General features: G+C 41.3%; 1 protein-coding gene across 1 annotated transcript in view; it reads right to left on the bottom strand.

The window, feature by feature from the left end:
- LOC126284651 (PI-PLC X domain-containing protein 1-like) overlaps positions 1-20,059 on the bottom strand; it is a 365,603-nt gene that overhangs the window by 252,864 nt on the left and 92,680 nt on the right. The window contains exon 2 of the mRNA XM_049983744.1: positions 6,939-7,020. The gene's annotated coding sequence lies outside the window, so the exon portion shown is untranslated. The remainder of the gene's footprint in view (positions 1-6,938; positions 7,021-20,059) is intronic.

Here is a 20,059-nt window from a genome sequence, read left to right as displayed (position 1 = left end):
GCAATCGAATCTGGCCCCGAATCCGAATGGGGTGCAGCCATGCGGAAATCCCAATCCAGCGATGAATATGGTCGAGGTAGCCGATAATTCACATTCGGTGGCTACGAATACATCAAAGTAGGCGTGTTTGAGCAGATCGTTAACAACATTCCGTTGTATAATACACCATATACACCGCACATCCCATACACAAAAACAAGGAAAAGAACAAGTGGGTTCCGTGTATACTAAGGGAGGAAGTACCTCTTGAGAAAAAGGTAAGGTCAGTTCTAAGATCTTTAACAGAAAGTGCCAAGATGCAAAAGATTCATTATAACAAGCAGCTGCGTGGGGTTAATCAGTTCTCTGCTGGAGAAAGTGTATTCCTAAAGACCCATCATTGTTAAAAAAGAAATTGCTATTCATGTCATCTCATTGTGACATGATGGAAGCTGTTTATTCCATCACCCATAGAGCGAGAAGATGTCGCACTCCACGACATGAAGTACTTCCAGTAGGATTGATAAATTCCGCAGCTGCACTTCAGTTACGGATTGTTGATGTACAACACAATTCAACAAGCTACAAACACTTTCAAGAAACCTTTATTTTACTGCCGTGACCGGTTTCAGACTACCGTATCAAATGACTATACTTGTTTAATTACAATAACACCTTAGCCAGCAGCATTCTGTCCGTTCCTGCAGTCTGTTCTCCGTCCACGAGGGATAATTACTGGACCCAGCGAAGCTCTGTCGACATCGCTATAGTAAAACAAGTGCAGACGTCTGAAGGTACGCGCGAAAGTCCGCAGCCGGTCATACCATTAAAGTTTCCTTCAGAGTGTTTGTCACCCGATGCTTCTTAAATTGATTTCAATGGTTTATTTATTCCAAATTATTAATAGTGGGTCTTTTCCCTGTGAGCTGTAATTTGGGGTGATTGTTTCTTCACATCGGACTGGGTTTCTTCATGTGTTCTGTCACAAGGAAAATTGCAATCTCGGTGTGTCGACATAAAACGGAATGGTCCATTTTGGCATGTCTCACCACGCTGGAATTTTCTTATCACACACAGTAAAGTCAAATAAAACCCACTCGTGCAGTACTAGCTACTGATATGAATTAGATAGCTGCCGCATCCCTTTCCCCACTCTCTCCCTGAAAAGAACAGTCACAAAAACTGCCATTTCTTGTCTTATCGCACGCAATGAAGAGAGATATACCCCTGAACAGTGCCATCTGCCGTACCTCGTACTTCCTAAGCTCTAGATGCGGTTTCTGGGCAACGAAAGACGCCGGCATGTTGCAGATATTACAAATTCATCTCCCGGGCTAAGGTCCAGTGGCGTGCTGAGGTGAAAAATCACTGAAAAGAAAATAGCTTTAATGCTGTCCGAGAAACAGAAGCTACACATCGTTATCAGAGCCCATCCTCTGTTAAATAATTGCCGTTTTCAGTCATGTGATGAAAGCAGACGTTATTAATTTCTTTAACATAGGAAGGCGTTACTGAATCCTGTAATGCAGGCAGGCATTACGAAAGCGTGTAATGCACGGAGCTGTTACAGTATCCTGTAATGGAGGCAGGCGTTACCGAATCCTATAATTAAGACAGGCATTACCCCGTCTTGTAATGCAGACAGGCATTACCAAATATTGTAATACAGACAGGCGTTACCAAATACTGTAATTCAGACAGGTGTCATTAAACCCTGAAGGAGCCCATCCAGTAGCCACGTAGTCTAACGCGCTGCTTCCCGAGCGGGAAGCCGTGCCGGTCCCCGCACGAAACCGTCTGGCGGAGTAGTGTCGAGGTCTGGTGTGCCAGCCAGCCTGTGGATGGTTTTTAAAGCAGTTTTACATCTGCTTCGGCCAATGCGGGCTAGTTTCCCTTATTCCGCCTCAGCTACAATTGTCGGAGACTGCTGTGCAAACACTATCTCCACGTACAAGTACACCATAATTACTTTACCACGCAAACATTTGGGGTTACACTCGTCTGGTTTGAGATGTTCCCGGGAGTCCACTGGACTCCGAACTGCACAATAACCGTTCGGCGTGGGACAGTGATGGGGTGGATGGACTGCTGTGTGCTGTTGTGGGGTTGTGAACCACGGCAGGATGAAGCCTTTCCGTCGTTTCTAGGTCCCCAGTTTAATACCCAACACCAATACCCAAGCTCTGCAGTGCATAACTGTATGCTGTAATGCAGGAACACATTACTGAATCGTTTAATGCATGCAGGTGTTACCATATCCTGTAATGCAGGCAGGCAACACCATATCCTAGAATGCACAGAGGCGTTACTGTGTCCTCCAATGCACAAAAAGCGTTAATGAATACTGTAATGCAAAAGGGATTACCGAATATTGTCTTGCAAACAGGTGTTACTAAACCCTGTACTGCATGCAGACATAACTGTAAAAGAGGAAGGCATTACTGAATCCTGTAATGCAGGCAGGTGTTACCAAATCCTGTAATGCACACAGAGTTACCATATCCTCTAATGCACCAGGCATTACGAAATACTGTAATGTTGACAGGCGTTACCAAACAGTGTAATGCATGCAGGCATAACTGTGTCCTGAAATGCAGGAAGGCATTAGTGAATCCCGTAATCCAGGCAGACATTACCAACTCCTGTAATGGATGTAGGTGTTACCATATCCTGTAACTCAGACAGGCATTACCAAATCCTGTTTTGCATGCGTCTGTTACTGTATCCTGTAAAGGAGGCAGGCATTACTGAATACTGTAATGCATGCAGACCTTACCCCATCCTGTAATGGCGACATGTGTTACTGAATACTGTAATACAGACAGACATTGCCAAACCCTCTAATGGACGCAGGCATAACTGCATTCTGTAATGCAGGAGGGCGTTACTGAATCCTGTAGTGCAGGCAGGTGTTACCAAATACTGTAATGCACACAGATGTTATTATATCCTATAATACAGGTTGAGAATACAATATCCTTGATGTATGCAACCACTACTGTATGAAGTACTGTATGAAGTAATGGACGCAAGCGTTACAAAAGCCTATAATGTATGGAACCTTTGCAGTACCATGTAATGGAGGCAGGAATTACCAAACACTGTAATGCACACATCCGTTACCTTATCCTGTAATGGAGACAGGCATTACCAAATACTGTAGTGTAGACAGGCATTACCAAATACTGTAATGCAGGCAGGTGTTACTAAAACCTGTAGTGCATGTAGATATAACTGTATCCTGTGATGCAGGAAGGCATTACTGAATCCTTTAATGCATGCAGGTGTTATTATAGCCCGTGATGTAGGCAGGCATCACCAAATCCTATAACGCACAGAGGCGTTGCCGTATCCTTTAATGCAGCAAACGTTACTGAATACTTTAATATGCATCAGGGTTCTGGAACATGTATTGTGTTCGAACATAATGAATTACCACAAAGAAAACGGTCTATTGACAAAGAGTCAACATGGCTTTAGGAAACATCGTTCTTGTGAAACACAACAAGCTCTTTACTCGCATAAAGTATTGAGTGCTATTGACAAGGGATATCAGATCGATTCCGTATTTCTGAATTTCCGGAAGGTTTTTGACACTGTACCACACAAGCGGCTTGTAGTGAAATTGCGTGCTTGTGGCATATCGTCTCAGTTATGTGTCTGGATTTGTGACTTCCTGTCAGAGAGGTCACAGTTCATAGTAAGTGACGGAAAGTCATCGAGTAAAACGGAAGTGATTTCTGGCTTTCTCAAAAGTAGTCTTGTAGGCCCTTTGCTGTTCCTTATCTGTATAAACAATTAGGGGGACAAACTGAGCAGCCGTATTAGGTTGTTTGCAGATGACGCTGTCGTTTATCGACTAATAAAGTCATCATAAGATCAAAACAAACTGCAAAACGATTTAGAAAAGATATCTGAATGGCGCGAAAATTGGCAGTTGACCCTAAATAACGAAAAGTGTAAAGTCATCCACTAGAGTGCTAAAAGGAATTCGTGAAACTTCGGTTACACGATAAATCAGTCAAACCTAAAGGCTGTAAATTCAGCTAAATACCTGGAAATTACAATTATAAATAACTTAAATTGGAAGGAACACACATAAAATCTTGTGGGGAACGCTAACCAAAGACTGCGTTTTATTGGCAGGATACTTAGAAAATGTGACAGATCTACTAAGGAGACTGCCTACTCCGCCCTCTTTTAGAATACTGCTACGCAATGTGGGATCCTTACCAGATAGAATTGACAGAGTACATCGAAAAAAATTCAAGGAAGGGCAGCATGTTTTGTATTATCGCGAAATATGGAAGTGAGTGTCACTGAAATGATACAGGATTTGGGATGGACATGATTAAAAGTGGTGGTGGTGGCTAGTTTGTTTGCCGCTGTTACTCGTCTCCCCACCGCTATGTTCCAACACAGTAACGAACAGATCAATGGAAGAACAGTCGTTGGTAACGGTATACGTGAGCTCGAATCTCTAAAATTGTACATTCATGGTCTTTCTGCGATAATCAATGACGAAAAAAAAATCGGTTACTTCAAAGGCATTTCCGAGCCAGGCGCCCATTAGCGTGCATTACAATAAACGCAAACCGCAGCTATTTGCGACTTCAGTGGTGTCAAGTGAAAGCTCATTAGAGGGCAGGGTGGAAGTCTGTTGTGTTTTCTGATTAAAGCTAGTTCTGCCTCAGTGACGGGGTTGCCTGTGTTTTGGTTAGAAGGAAGCCAGTTGAGCACGTGCAACCAACTTATCTGCATGTTAAGGGCAGTGACCCACATCTGAAGTTATGGCCTCCTGTGGCTATCCCACACACCCTAATTGCAAATTTTTATGTCAATCTGGTGATTCGACCTGTTGTGCTGCCTGTCCTGAATAGCGAGCCAGAGGGTGTTTTCCAACAGGATAACACTCGTCTACATGCCGATGCTACAACCTAACACGCTCTATAGAGTTTTGACATGTTGCTTTGGCCTGCTTGATCACCAGATTTGTCTCCAATAGAGCACATATAGGACACCATCGGACGACAACTCCATCGTCATCCGCATATAGCATTATCTGTGGTTTACCGTTAACATTCCAGCCCAGTGCAGTGGGCATCGGGCTCCATCCCACAAAGGGACATCCGGCGCCTGCATAACACTATGGACGCATGTCAATAGTCTAACGGCTACATCAGTTATTAATCGAACAGCATTTCACATTTAAAATGGTTTACTTCATTACTTACATTAATTTGTGATCTCGCAATGTTAATCACTTAAATATGTTAACTATACAAATGTATATTAGTTTTTTCATACTCTACATAAATTACCTTTTGGTCCTGCGTTTCTTCCGTACACAGGAGAAAGCATTAAGTGGTGGAACTTTTAGGAACGTACGGTCTCGTAATTTTAAATAATAATAAAAAAACCACGAATCACGGCATCTCTCTTGCAGCGTTTTTGCTCTCTCTAAGTGAACCTGTAACGAAACGCACTGATGTCTTTGGATATTCTCTGTACCTCAACCAATCCAAGTGGCACAGGCCCAAGCTATCGAGAAATATTCAAGTGGGTGGACTACACTTCGCGAGGATTCTTCCAATAAACCACAGGGTCGCATACCGAATATTTAAATAAGACAGGCATTTCTGTGGGAACCACCGAAGCATTGTCTGCAACTGACTCTGAACCAGCAAACTGTCACGAAATTAAAGCAGTTAACCAGCTAAAGAATCAATAAAAGAAATTGACAAGCACGAATATTAACTGTCATCGGAACTAAAGTTATAACTTAAATTACTTTGATGGTGATATTCTTCGTTCTGTTAAAGCCAGGCAAGACGTCCTATTTTAATGTCCAATATGAGGAGCTACTCCATCTTCAGACTTGATATCTCGTTACGAGAGTATCAATGTGTTAGCGTCGTAGCGATGTATCTGATCTGAAGACGAAGTAACACTCGAAACTGACCCTGTAAACAGAAAATTTTGTAATAATTTAAAGAAAAAATGCAAATAAGAATTTTGGGAAATTGCGGTTTTGTTCTCCATAAGACTAGGGAAATAAATTTGCCATGATAAAATTACGTTGGTGGAGAAAGAAAAAGCGATGATATACTCGTTTAATCATGGTTGTATAAAATGCATATGATGCGGAATTTCACGGTGTGCTGTAAAATAGGCGAAGGGTATTAATTTGTAAATGAGTGAGTTATACAGTATTTCACATATGTCTCATGACACTGTCAGTTATTTATTTATGTCGGTAGTTTTATTGCTATTGTGCGTTCTATAGAGATTTGCAGTTCGAAGTAGACGAAAACCAGAAAAATGGGGGGGGGGGGGGCAAGGTATTTCGGCGTGACTAAGTAAGAATCTTTAATCTTTTTTGCAGATGGACTTTGAACTAAGGGTCATGTGTGAGAATTTCTAGTAAATTACGCGACTGTTTTCCAACAATTACATCTGCCGAATAATTAATTTAAGTCCCATGCGAGTGCAGTATTACGAAGAATTTCGTTCGATAGATGGTAACGTGTCACCAGATAAGTAGAATCTGATTTCAGGAACTAAATGCTGTCGGCCAGTGTAATGGGCGAGTCTGGTCTTGGTTGGACGAAATTCGCTCGCCAAGAAATCGCGGAAATGTGGGGCCGCCTAATGTAACTGCGCATGCGCCTGTGTTGTGCAGCTTTACGATAGTTCTTGGATTCATAATTTTACTGCTTATTTCCCCACACGGCTGATAGGTAGTGAACGATGAACTTAAGCTTCCAATTCCCGTTCGCTCTGTGCTCTGGCCTAAACCAGGATTACTTGCAACTCAGATACACGGTTGCACAGTTCTCCGTTTCGCAGTCGTGTGATGTCTTGAGGATAGTTCCAGCACGAGAAAAGCCAATGGAGCCACTCACTTTACGTGAGTGCAACGTATTGATAGCATAAAATGGGAATAGTGAACTAATTACCTTTATTTTCGAACTCGGCTGGTACCAGCAATTCAAACTACGGCCGTCACCGACGTCAAAGAACTGCGTCGATGCACATTTCCTGAGAAAGTAGAACAAAATGTAAATTTAAGGTTTTCTTTGCGCATAATTAAAAAATCAAGTAAGTTGATATTACATTAATATAAAATTAAATGTTATTGTTGAGATTATCTTACGGCAAAACCAATTAGCACAAGATTATCTTTATTTACTTTTTTAATTTTAATTAATCCACTATAGTGAATACGTCATCTCTAACTTTCTAGCCGTCGAATTATTACATTTCATGTTAAACTTTTCAAAGGGAACTAGAATAATGAAATGATTTCTATCAGGTGTTGAAAAAAGACAAATTAAAGAATGATGTATGCACTTCGTAAAACTGCAGAAACGTGTGCTGAACGAATGTATAACTGGTCTTCGGAATTCAGGCCATCATAATTCAAGAAACAATGACGATAAAAAGCAAGATACTTCAATTATCAGCAAAATGACCTTAAGTTGAAAACCAACACATTTAATTATGAAACACTGAACAGGAAGGTGAAGAATTAGTCAATAGCCAGCCAGCTGAAAGAGAAATAGAATAAAATATAGAGGAAAGTAAATTACAAATTTTGAAACGCAAGCATTTAGTTACTTATACTATTCCATCGATTTAACTAACGAAATTATTGAATTTATGATTTCAAATAAACGAACGAATATAGTCAGTCTGATAACTGTTTTTACCACAGGGCTTTATATAAAGACAACTTTTATAGAAAAATTTCAAATAGCGAAAAAGAAAAAGGGCTCAAAAATTAAAAATATTCGAATGAATTTGTTTTAAATGGCCAAACACTATGTTGTTTCAATATGTGCTCAGCTACATTAAATCGTCTCGGTCTGCAAATTACGTTGCAGAAATGAAATTATGAACATTTGAAGATAATCACGTGCTACTGACCAGAATATCCAAAGGGACATTTTTTAATATCCTGTACCCTGCGTGGTATGCGGTCACTTTGGAACACAACTGAAGAGACATGAAAAATGTATGAATGTGTTATAAACAATTTTAATTTTTTTTGTTGGTACTGTGTGTAGAAGAAGATGAAAAATTGTTTATCTCATATGTATAAAAATGACATTGTCTCATGTAATTTTAAAAGGGGAATGGGAACAGTTTTTAATGTTTTAATGTAATGAAGGCAATCAATTTCATTTTCTTATCTGAAATTCTATACAGAGAGGAAAGACAAAATAATGCGGGTAATTTATATAGAGGGATTAATTTACTTTAAATTACGGATTGTGATGAGGTAATTAATAAGTTTTCAAAGGACGAAGCAAGAAAAAAGTTTTTCTCTATATATTCAGGCTGTTCATTTTAATTGGAGACATTGAAATATCTAGAAAACTACTCATCGGATCAAACAAGGGTTTCGGAGGGGGACATCCAACTACGTCACACTCGACCTGTCACGCTACCCCGTACGCGGATGGCGCGGGCTAACTTTTAAATCTTCAATTGGAATCCCCGGCTTTTTATTGCAGATTGTGATTCTAAGGGAAAATCTACACTACATTCTGTTTGTCCGAAGCATTTGCTTAGTTTCGCCACAGATGGCACTGTAATCGGAGGAATAGAAATAGTTGTACATTCGGTGCAAGAGTTGTTCCCTTAGCCCAGTGAGAGGAGGCATGAGGTGGGGAACGGTTACCCAGAGACGTTCACACGTCGCATCATGGATTGCCGCTCTCTTTCGCACGTTCCGGCATCTCTCCAAATAGCGTGACAGGCGTCGTGAATACGTTATTGAAGTATTTGCACATCAGGAACTGGTTTAGCGTACACAACACTTTTCAGGTGCCCACAGAATAAAAATCCGGGGTGTTCGAGTCTGGTGATGTACGAGGCCATGCTAGAGGGCCTTCGCATCCCACTCAACGTCCAGGGAAAATGTTGTTGAGGCATCGACGAACTGTAATGCGTTGTGGAATAATAACGGTCCAAGTATAGGTTGCCAAGAGCCCCTGCCCATACTGATGCTGATAAGACGCCTCAACCATTCCCCGAGGATTGTCTGCAGTCCACAGATGACGATTATGCAGAATTATAATGCCAGTTCTGGTAAAGGTTGTCTCGTCGCTAAAGAGGACTGATGACAGAAATCTCATAATTGTGACGGTCTGGTGCAGCAACCATCGACAAAATCTTTCCCGTAGAGAGAAATTTGGTGCCGATAATCCTTACACTCATTGTAGGTTTTCACGCAGGATACACATAACCGTATTTCAGTTTACACCATGTTCGCGGCCACTTGCCTGGAGCATGTACTATAGTTCGTTCTAGTATCCAGTAATACCCGGTCCTCCAAATCTGGTGTATGTACAGGCCGCCTCCTCCCTGAACTTTCGTCTATATGAAATGACCCATGTCACACAAACACCCAAAATGGACTTTAAATGTTGTGTGATGTGGTTGGTGCCTGTGGGGGTACTTGTTTTGGTATAGCTGTGCGGCCTCTCGACCGTTTCCATTTGATTGGCCTTACATAGACACCATCTCGGCTTGTTCCCGGTATGAATACCGGGCCATTCTGCTGTTTGCAGTACGTTAAGTCCATCACACAGCCTTCAACACGAGAAGAACACACTACGCGTCGCCAGTGGAACTTACATTCGTTGGCAACATCTACCGTGACAACGATGCGTTTATGGACACATGTTCACAGGACCTTTTGTCCTCTAGTTCTAATTACAAATCCGCCCGTGCAGTTTGTCCGTTTTATTACTGTTCATCTGTATATAGATATACTGCATAAAGCAGGAATGTTTTTAATAAAAATCTCGTAAATTTCTTGACCGATTTGCTTAGTATTTTTACGTAATACTCTAGTAAAAATTTGAGTGGATATATACACAGATATGAATATAATAGGAAAAAACCGTTAGCAAAAGTCTCTGAAATTTTTTGATCGACTTATATCTTTACATGATACTTTAATAAACATTCAGGAGGACATGTGCTATATATGCTTTTAAACAACAATGTCCAATTTGTTGTGTTGAAACCGACTATGAGATAGAAAATCCTGTGCTATGGTGTGCTGTAAAGACAAGAGGTTTCGTTTTTTTCTCGCAGTCAGTTTTTACGCCAACCATTAGGTTAATAATATCTCCCATTTCCTTGTATAAAATATTTGCAGCCACGTGCTATTTTGTTTTCTTCGTCGTACCCCGTTTTCACAGGAAACTGGAAACCTATACTTACGGCTTAAAATCCAGCAGAAGGTACCTCTCACATATTACATACCAATGACTCCGTCCGTGATTTACCCACTCATTTTGAGCTACTTGAGCTCCCATTCAAGTTTTCGTACAGTAACGATACTCAATCGAGGTGAGAGGGGCAGGGCAGATGGTGGATAAAGGGGGAGGGAGTAAATGAACAGGGGAAAAGAAGGAAGTGAGAGAGGAGGTGGACAGAGATGGATAGTAGGAGAGAGATGGGTGGTAGGAGGATATGGACAGAAAGTGGGGCGAGGCGTAGGAGGTGGGGGGAGGGGGGGGGGGGGAAGGTGATCAGACCGCATATCCAATTCCAATACATACACTGCACAACAGAATTAAGGGATCACTTTTCCGAAATCTCGTAATTGTCTTCCATTCCACCAAATAAAGTTGAGAGTTGGCTCAAATGTGCCTACAACTTTGCCCTCTAATGATGCAAAAGCGGTGGCCCTGGAAATAGCTCTCGGGCTCGACGATGTTCAGACATACGGAGGGAAGGCCAGAGGGTAGAAGTTAGTGTGACGTGTCAAGTGGGATCGTGATGTCACATTGGCACCAGATTTCAAACCAATTCTGACCAACATCACCGTTGACGTGTCACACGTGGGGAACATCGTCGGAGACCCTCACACCCACATTCCACCTCTTCTTTTCACTCCTCTGCTATGAGTGTTAGAACCGTGACGCTCACGCAGTTTTCTTATGAGAGTGGCCGAGGAAAATATTTCAGACACACAGCCGCTCAAAACCTAAGCGAAAAGGCAGTCGGAGGGGTGGGGAGGGGTGAAGGAGCGAGGGGAGAGGTGTGTAATAAGACCACGTCAGTCCTCGAGACGTCGATTCACACACGTTTCGTGGTCGAAGACGACATCTGGAAATGAGATGAGCAAAATGACGACGTTCTTGCCTACCTTTGACACTACCTCTCGGAAGATTCAAACCGTCTCGACCATTGAACGTGACATCACACGTCTGAAGATTTGCGCAATTGCGAGTTTTCCCCTGGTGTACAATTGTTCTGGTGTAAAGGGACCGTTCAAATACATTCGATGAAATTTGAACGTAATCCGAAGGGTCGCTACGCTTTTTCAGTGCTCCTGTTGCACACTCCCCTGTGTTGTCATCGTGATGAGGTATGATACTTGGCAAACCCTCAGTAGCATCCGCCCACAAGTATTGAGTAATTTAAAAATGTGTCTTTACAGTGAAAACCTGCGAAATACCAAGTACTGCTAGGTACCTGCCGGAAGGCAACTGGCCACAGAGGTGTGTCACATGGTTGCTGCACCCAGGGGCCTTGAGCTACTTAACAGGTATTGCTATGGAAAATACCGCTATAAATAAGACCAGTTCTATGGAGCAGCGATATTTTGTAAAACAACTATGTATGGCACTGATCAAGGTAAATGTCAAAGAAAGGATAAGAAATTATTGAAATTTTTCTAACGGCTTGTAGACTGCAATGGACAAAGTTCTTTGCAAAAATGTTCAAAATGATAGCAGGATCGACGAATATGGAGAGCAAGTCCAAGTGCTGCAGCATCAACCAAAAAAATTAAAGTTCTGTTTTAAAGACACAAAAACATGTTCTAAATGTCAAAAGCATGTGTGCAAAATTCATTTTATTGACTGCGATGAACGACAATAAGTGCTTAGTCGATTCATTCATGAACTTACTATCATTTTTTAAACTGAAAGTCACTGCCTTTCTTCTTTTTACAGTTTACTCAGGGAATTATTATTAGATTCCAAAACAAGTTTTTTTTCTTTAGTTAATTCCAAAAACTCCGTTTGTGAGGGCAGTGTTAATGTACAGACTTAATTGTCGGCAAGAACGTAAATATTGATTTTCCATGAATAGAAAACTTTCCTTTGATGATTATTAACAACGGTTTAGAGAAACGTAGAAGTAAATAAGTTTCAGACGGTGTCAGTGTTTCGATGGAAAAGTACCGCACGAAGTTACTAACATCAATCGAAACAGCGAGTGTCGTTAAGGGTTAAAGCTTTCTTCAAAGAAGACCGTATTCATTTTTTAAGGGAGAAAAGTAGTCATGGCTACAGAGCAGGCTTTATTATTTTATGTTTTGCCAATAACACGTTTAGCATTGTTTAAGACACCTTCAGATTCGCCTCCAAAGGAAATACATAATTTTCTAAAAAATGTATAAAGTGATACAGATGAAGCTGCTACATATGTAACTGTATACTAAAGTCAAGTTATTGACAATTAAGAGAAATCTCTCTTTGAGGAGCTGCTAATTACTGCAATAAGGGGTTTTCACAGATAGATGACGTTAAGAGCTTTCCATTGCCTGCCATTGATTAGTACCTGCAGAAATCTGTTACGTGTTTTAAATACCCGTTTATTCAACATTATGTTATATCAGTAAATTCTCTTAAAAAAACTTTTCTGTTTCTTATATTGGTGTCTTTGACCGACAGTTGCTGCCTTCTGAATTATTTCGGCTATTATATTCCATTTATTTTACTGTTGTTATTTGACAGAGATGATCTGTTAGTCCAATATCTTTTACAGCTACATCACATTTTCCGTGTCCGTATTTGTGGCCACATGGTCAATTACTGATGCAGTCGTTGTAGTAACCCTTGTTGCGCTATTGACCAATAGGGACTAGCCAAAACTTTGAAGGATGTTTAGGAAGGTGCTGCTGGATTCATTTATGATAGTAGTGTTGATGTTAATGTCCCCACACAGAATTATATTGACCTTTGTACTTGAGACTTTATCTAGAACTTCTGTTAATTTACTGAAAAAAGTATCCACACTACCACTGGGAGATTTATACACACAAAAAACGATTAATTTCTTGGTGATATCAAGCCCTGTTAATTCAATAGCTGACATTTCAAACTGTTTGCCTTCACTTACTGTACTTAGGTCATGTCTTGATTTGAACTGTGCTTCTTCTCTGATATAAATACATGATCCTCCACCCCATGAAGTAGTTCTGCAGTAAGTTTGTCTTCTCATACAATGATAATACTACTTGTTAGATGTCTGTATCTCTACACCAGTGATCATTAATACAAATTACTGTGCAGTTCAAAGATTGGAGCTCAACTTCTAATAGTAGTATTTTATTCTTCATTGATTGCATGTTTTGATGGAGGATTTTTAACTCTGTGAAATGCCCCATGTTACTCATTTCAATGGTTTGTTTTCTTTTGTGACATCTGATTTACGTGATATTTGAAGTGTGAAAATCTGTTTTGTGAGTCGTTGTTTCAGTTCTTTTTAAACTGCTGGAGATACTCTTTAGGTAGGGGAACCTGTTGTCTGCATTTATCCTAAAAAAGACCTACTTTTCCTTCCATCAACAACAGGTATTTGACCATTTGTGGCCCGAGGACCAACTCCATATACCTTCATGAATCAGCTGTACCAATCTTCCCAATCCTGTTTAGGTGTAGGCCATGCCTAGCGGAACCCCATCTGTTGATGGGCATCAGAGAAACATGAGCAAAGTTGGCTGTTCTCAGAGCCATCCCTAACCCCACATTGATTCGCCTCACAGCTCCATCAAGGTGTGGTCAACCGTGACACCAAAAGAGTTCAACAAAGTGTACGGTGGTGCCATGAGTCAGGGTAGCTATTTTGTCCAGGTCACCACCTATGTCGTATGCCCCATCCCTGTCCAAACTGTTTCCCACCCCACCCACTGTCACTACATGGTCCTCTACTGTAAAGTCTTTACATAAAGACCCTAGGTCCTCTATCACATGACTTAGCCCTACATTTGGCTTGAAGATACTGCTGGCCTGGTACGCTGCCCCTAAACTCTCCTGTAACTGAGGGCCTACACCTCGCCCATGGCTACTACCTAGCTGAGCACTTCCTTCTTCTACTAAGACACTGTACATTCCTAGGCTTCTCGGCCTCGGTTGAAGTGTGCTGCACATTTCCTGCTCCTCGTTCTACCTGAGGCTCTTCTCCACTTAACTCTGGCAGTGGTTGATACCTGTTTTTGGTGCTCATGATGAAACTGTCAGATCGCGTTCTCTTTCTTCCTATCCTCCTACCAGCTGCCAATTCCCAATCACCCTCCTCCCCCCTATCTCCCTTGATCCTAATGAGTTCCTTCCTTGCTTCCTCCAACTGTGCCTGACGGGCACAGATTTTGCTTTCCTGTTCCCCAGCCAAAACGTTCCTACTGCATACTCTGCAGTTCAAGGAGAGAGCCTCTTCTGTTCTCCCAACATTTTCCCCACTGCATTCCCCCCCCCCTCCCCCAACTGAAAATATTTCATACCAGATTGGCAACAAATACCTCTACTCACTGCTCTATAACAGCTCCCACATTTCTCACTCATGGTCAGTTTCGAAAGAACAATTAAGTTTAAAGAATGTTTTAAATTAGTCAAGGACGCGAGATTGGCAGTGTGTAAGCAAAAACCGACACAAAGGTCTTATGTGCGATGGTTGTTGTTTTTGTACTGATTTATAGATACAATGACAGAAGAATGATTTTGTAGTTACTTTATTTTTAGATAATTAACGTTATCAGGAGTGTTTCGTCAGGTTTTTAAACGTTTATAACTCGGAAAATTTAGGCCTAGATCGCGTCTATCTAACTAGTAAACAATACGAAATGTGTTAGTTAAATACAATGTAGAAACGTTTAATTACACTTTTATTGCGACGATAGACAATGATGAAACTAGTAGCTGTGTTTTTTAATTGAATTTTGCACTTTGCACTTTGCACTTGAATAGAAATTTTTGTTTTTATGTCACGCAAAATTTCGGGTTATGTTGCGATTATCGGGACTTCAGCTAAAGAACAAGTTTTTTTTTTAAAAAAAAAAGCTCAGCTGGGAAGCTAATATTTAGTTTGTAGCACGAACGGTCGGTACAGGAAGTATAGAAAACGAAGAAAATTTAAATTTGACACCATTTTCTCTTCTTTTAGTGGATCAAGGAAATACCTGTGACCTCACTCGGCGGCCGTCTTGGAAACATGTGACTTTCGTAAGCTAGTTTGTGGTAGTTTCCTGATTCGATCTGCCAGAAGCGCCGTATATAAAACTGCCAGTCTCGATTTCCTCTGCTCCACTGTGCCACGTTGTAAACAATCATCGTTACCGCGTCACCCGCTCACAACGTCACCCGGCGATATTGCGTTCCCCCGTGGGCCGCGCTTAACTAGTTTAAGCTCATCGGCGAGGGACGCACTGCCGCTGCGATGTGGGCCAAAGCCTCGGACGTCACACGCCGTAGCGCCTGATCAGTGGCGAGGCCGTGTGTCTCAGCACGCGCTTCTGGGCCGGTCGGCGACAGGGGAAGCTGAGACGTGTGGGTCACCGACTCTGATCAGGTTTTGAAAGGACGTTCTATACTGAAAGATTAAGAGACAAGTGTTTCGCTTTTTGCTAGACACCCCCTAATTTTTGGAAAATGTCGAGGTCAAAGTTGACAGCAAATCATGTTTTCAGTGCTGTGTATCGAAAGACTGCGTTTAAACAAACATTTTCATTACTTAATACGGGGTCCAATGCCAATAACGTTCAGGTTATAAACGTTTTTGTGTTTCCATTCTATAGCTTACTATCCCGACATTCAGAGTATCTAGCAGAGCGATGTGAAAAACAATAGAATAGTGAAAAATAACAGAACAGTGTGACTAGGGCCTCCCGTCGGGTAGACCGTTCGCCGGGTCAAGTCTTTCTATTTGACGCGGATGGGGATGAAATGATGATTATTAGTACAACACAACAACCCGTCCCTGAGCGGAGAAAAGTCTCCGACAAAGCCGGGAATCGAACCCGGGCCCTTAGGATCAACATTCTGTTGCGCTGACCACCTTTTTTTTTCATTCAGCTACTGGGGACGGACAGGGGAGTATTGAACGATAAACGTGAAGGGTTGTCATGTGACTTCCGCCCGGACCAAATGGCGAGGACAATGACAACCAAACCGCTGGTGTGTGTTCGTTTTATTTTTTCGATATTTTTTCGGTGTGTTTGATAGTTTTCTGATAATGGGAAACCCTTGCTTATCTTATTTTGAGTCAAAACTTCGTGTGATGAGATTAATAATCAAATATGCATATGTAATGTTGTTTTCATCTTGATACATGACGTGGTGGATAGGACTTTCGTATGTGATATTTCTCAACAGGTGTGCATCGTGAAAGCGATACCACGAAATGTCCCTTCTGTGTCAATCATGTGACGTTTACCTTTTCCGTCAGGCAAAGGAGTTCATTGCGTGACTTCAAAATCGTGTGACATCACAGGAAAGTAGACAATATTAAGAGAGAAGGCGGAAACTATCAATATTCATACGTAGGTCCATAACCAGTTACCCTTCCTTGGCTGTATTTCAAGATACGCTTTTATGCTCTTGGTATAGATCCAAATTCGTATTGATAAATCTGTTTTTAGAAACGTGAATCAGATAAGTTTCCATGGACGATGTACCGGAAAACTTTTCAATGCGGTGAGATTTTATTCGGTGTTACGCATGGTACGAGAAATACTTATGTTCTGACTGTTTGTAGACAACTTTCACCACAGTGATTCCGAGAACGCTCAAGAATATACGGCCAGTTAGGATTACTCAATAATATACGTAAGGTTCATTTTTGTACTGTGTATGATGATGAAAATAACTTGTTTGGTTATTAATCACACCTCATTATGCTTTAATTCGAAAACAGGCAAAGAAAAGTATTTCGACTTTCAGAATGTAGTCAGATACACTGAAAAAAATGTGGAATTAAACAATGAGCCACGACCATTAATCAAACACAGACCGCGGTTTGGCAGTTTTATGCACTGACAGACTTTTCTCTTTTTTTTGTGAAGGACTCCGTGTCTAGGCAGCCTTCTTTTTTACTTTCTCTTCATTTTTGAATCGTTTTTATAACCTCACTTTATTTTATTTATAGTAAATTACATAATTACATGGCTACAAACATTCCATCCAAGAATCTAAACGGGAAGGAAAATAGGGAGAAACAAGGTGTCCTTCGCCTTGTGATGTAAGAAAGCACGCGGAAAACAGGGCCGTGCAGGAGCCAGGGTGTGAATCCAGACTATCTTCTTGATAAATAGTGACAAAGTGTCCCCCGTACCTCAAGGGTGATTGTAGCCTTCTGACTGAACATTATCTTCATACTTCTCTTCTCGTGAAACGGTCCAACCAACCGGTGGGCTTATAATATCACAACTCTGTGGACGATCATACATTTTCTACGTGTTGTAGGAAGTTTCTTTTATTAGTTATGCTGAATATTATCCTTGCGAATATGTTGTCAACTTACAAATGCTATTTGTTATTTAACAAAGAGAATACGCATTTAATGTTAACATTTTGTTAAGTAGACACGCTGGCCTAGTCGGCGAAAAGCTATTGTCAAAGATTATAATGTATTGTAAATGCATTATCGCTGGGTGTGCGAGCGCGCCAAAAAAGTAGCTGTTCGGAGTCGCGAGGAGACGATTGGTGTCTTTGGTTGTGTGTATTCGCTGGTGTGGCCATGCAAAAGTGCGGAGATAAAAATTCCGAAATGCGGAGCAGTGAAAACTGAAATGGTTGTTTTGGCGGATGTTTAATATGGGCAAGCTATGTGTATGGCCTTTATTGGGAAAGCACAAATGCAACAAGAGTAATTCACATAACACCAAGAGCACTGAGGGCCGTTGTTATCGGCTATGGTGCAGCAGGAAGATCGACCTGTGCCCTATTTTACCGCTAAATGAAGCTGCTCGACAAATCAAGAGCATCGTAAAGTGAAGCAAGATCTAGACTTTTTATAACTAGAATTGCAATAGGCTGACCAGCGTACTTGGAATTTTTTTGGTTTGAACAAGATTGTTTAAATAATTTTCCTAAGTCATTATCCAAGTACTATTTATTTCACCCCTTTGCACTGTAAGTCAGCTGTTTAGGTGTTTATGTTGGTAACGTCACCTAGTGCTCTGTATGAAAATCACTGACTGTGCTGTGTGCAATCTGTTGCTGGTTTGCATTGTTGGAATTTGCTATTGTAGTGTTGGGCAGTTGGCAGAATAAGTAAAGAGAGTAATCTCTGAGTACGTTCAGTTTTGCTCAGCTGTTTGGAATCCAAATAACGTAAGACGTAAGCGGTTTATCAGCACAGTCATTTATAAATTTTTCTAAGGGAACGTCTCATATGCATTATTTTTACAACTTTTGACAATTACGTAATAAAGAAATCTTTGGCTGTAGTACAAATAATGTCAGAAATAGAATGATGCAAAACCAATATTAATCCATTTGCTAAAAATAGAGTAACTTTCATAATAAAAACATTGGTAGTGAAACTGTACGTAACTTGGACACTGAATTTCTTTGTCGAAGCACAGTTTCTAATTTACAGATTGTGGCATAATTTATAAGTTTTATTAAAAGGAAATGTCAGAGTAACTGCTAGATAAACGGCAGTCTTACCAATGAGTAAATTCAAACAACCTTTCTGCTTGCTACATTTACGACAGTCAGTATTACGGTGAGTAACAGCCAGTGAACAATCTTTCTTTAATTGATCTTTGAAAATTAATATAATTTTTTATGTGTTTGATATTTGATTGTTATCTGACTATTGTGACATGAGTGCTGTGAAGTACTAGAAAGCGTGCGTTAGGTACTGTTCCTACGTCATGATGGCAATAACTGTTCTTACGTAAGATTACTTACGAGTGTAAAGTTCAGTGTCAATTTAATTATTCTTGTTCCGGTGAGGAACTGGCGACCATTGGTTATTTTCATTAGTGACATACTTCGAAAACATTGTTTCCAAATTTTCGACGAACTACTGTTAATTAAAAATTAGTTTACGTAATAAAAATATAAAAAGCTAACCAAACTTTGCTTGTAATCTTCATTTGCTAAAATACTGAGCAGTGGCTATTCGATTATAACTTCATCTACTTCTCTCCGTTTTGCATTATTCTTCGGAATAGATGGCTTTTTTCCACAGATTAGGGACTTTAGGTACACGGTCATATAGAAAAGGCTAAGTAGCTGGAGAGGTAGTTTTGCGAGTAATGCTCTTAAATCATTACCAAACCGGTCTGCCTGACACACTGAATGGTGGCTAGCCAAGCTACAGCATAGGAAAACAGAAATTGTAATAACTGGAACATTACCAAACGTGGGCCGCATATTATATTAATAATTTTTCGTAGACGATCTTTCGACATACAGCATTGAAACTTGTTTTCAAAAGGTACTGGGAGTCTAGCAAAAGGCCGAAACGTGTGTCTCTTTGTTTTCAGTGCAGGAGGTCCTTGCAAAAGCTGATCAGAAGCACGAGTTGGGTCGCCCCCCCTCGACAGCCTGGACCGGCAGCCTTCGCAGCGCTGGCCTCTCCGAGCCTCGGCCAGGCGGCTGTGCGTCACCGAACGTCGCCGGCGCGGCTGTGTGCGCAGCGGCAGGTCGCCTCTTAATTGAGCCTGCCTGCCCCCTGCCCCCTGTCGCCCGCTCCCCCACCATCCCTGTAAGTGGCGCTTCCGGGCCAGGGGCCACGGCCGTCTGACAGCGGCCTCTGATTCTGCTCCCATCTCTCTTCTCTGTCTGTATGCCGACTCTGGGCGACTGCTGCTGCTTCCGCTCCTGCCTCCTGTCAGACACCCCACCACGTACCAGCCGAGCATGCCTTCCTACTGGACACGTGACTGCTGTTCGTGATCTATAAAGTGGGGTCCGTACGTGTAGAACTGCTCTTGTGCAAGAACAGGTGGTTACACAGAAAATTAAAGTCGACCAGTATGAGATGGGACAGAATATTGAGGATGTGTTAGATGACGATCAGTTTAACTTTAGGAAAGGCA

This window comes from Schistocerca gregaria, chromosome 8, assembly GCF_023897955.1.
Source record: "Schistocerca gregaria isolate iqSchGreg1 chromosome 8, iqSchGreg1.2, whole genome shotgun sequence".
NCBI lineage: Eukaryota > Metazoa > Arthropoda > Insecta > Orthoptera > Acrididae > Schistocerca > Schistocerca gregaria.
Note: the sequence above shows the minus strand (reverse complement) of the source record. Positions and strands in the feature narration are given on the sequence as shown.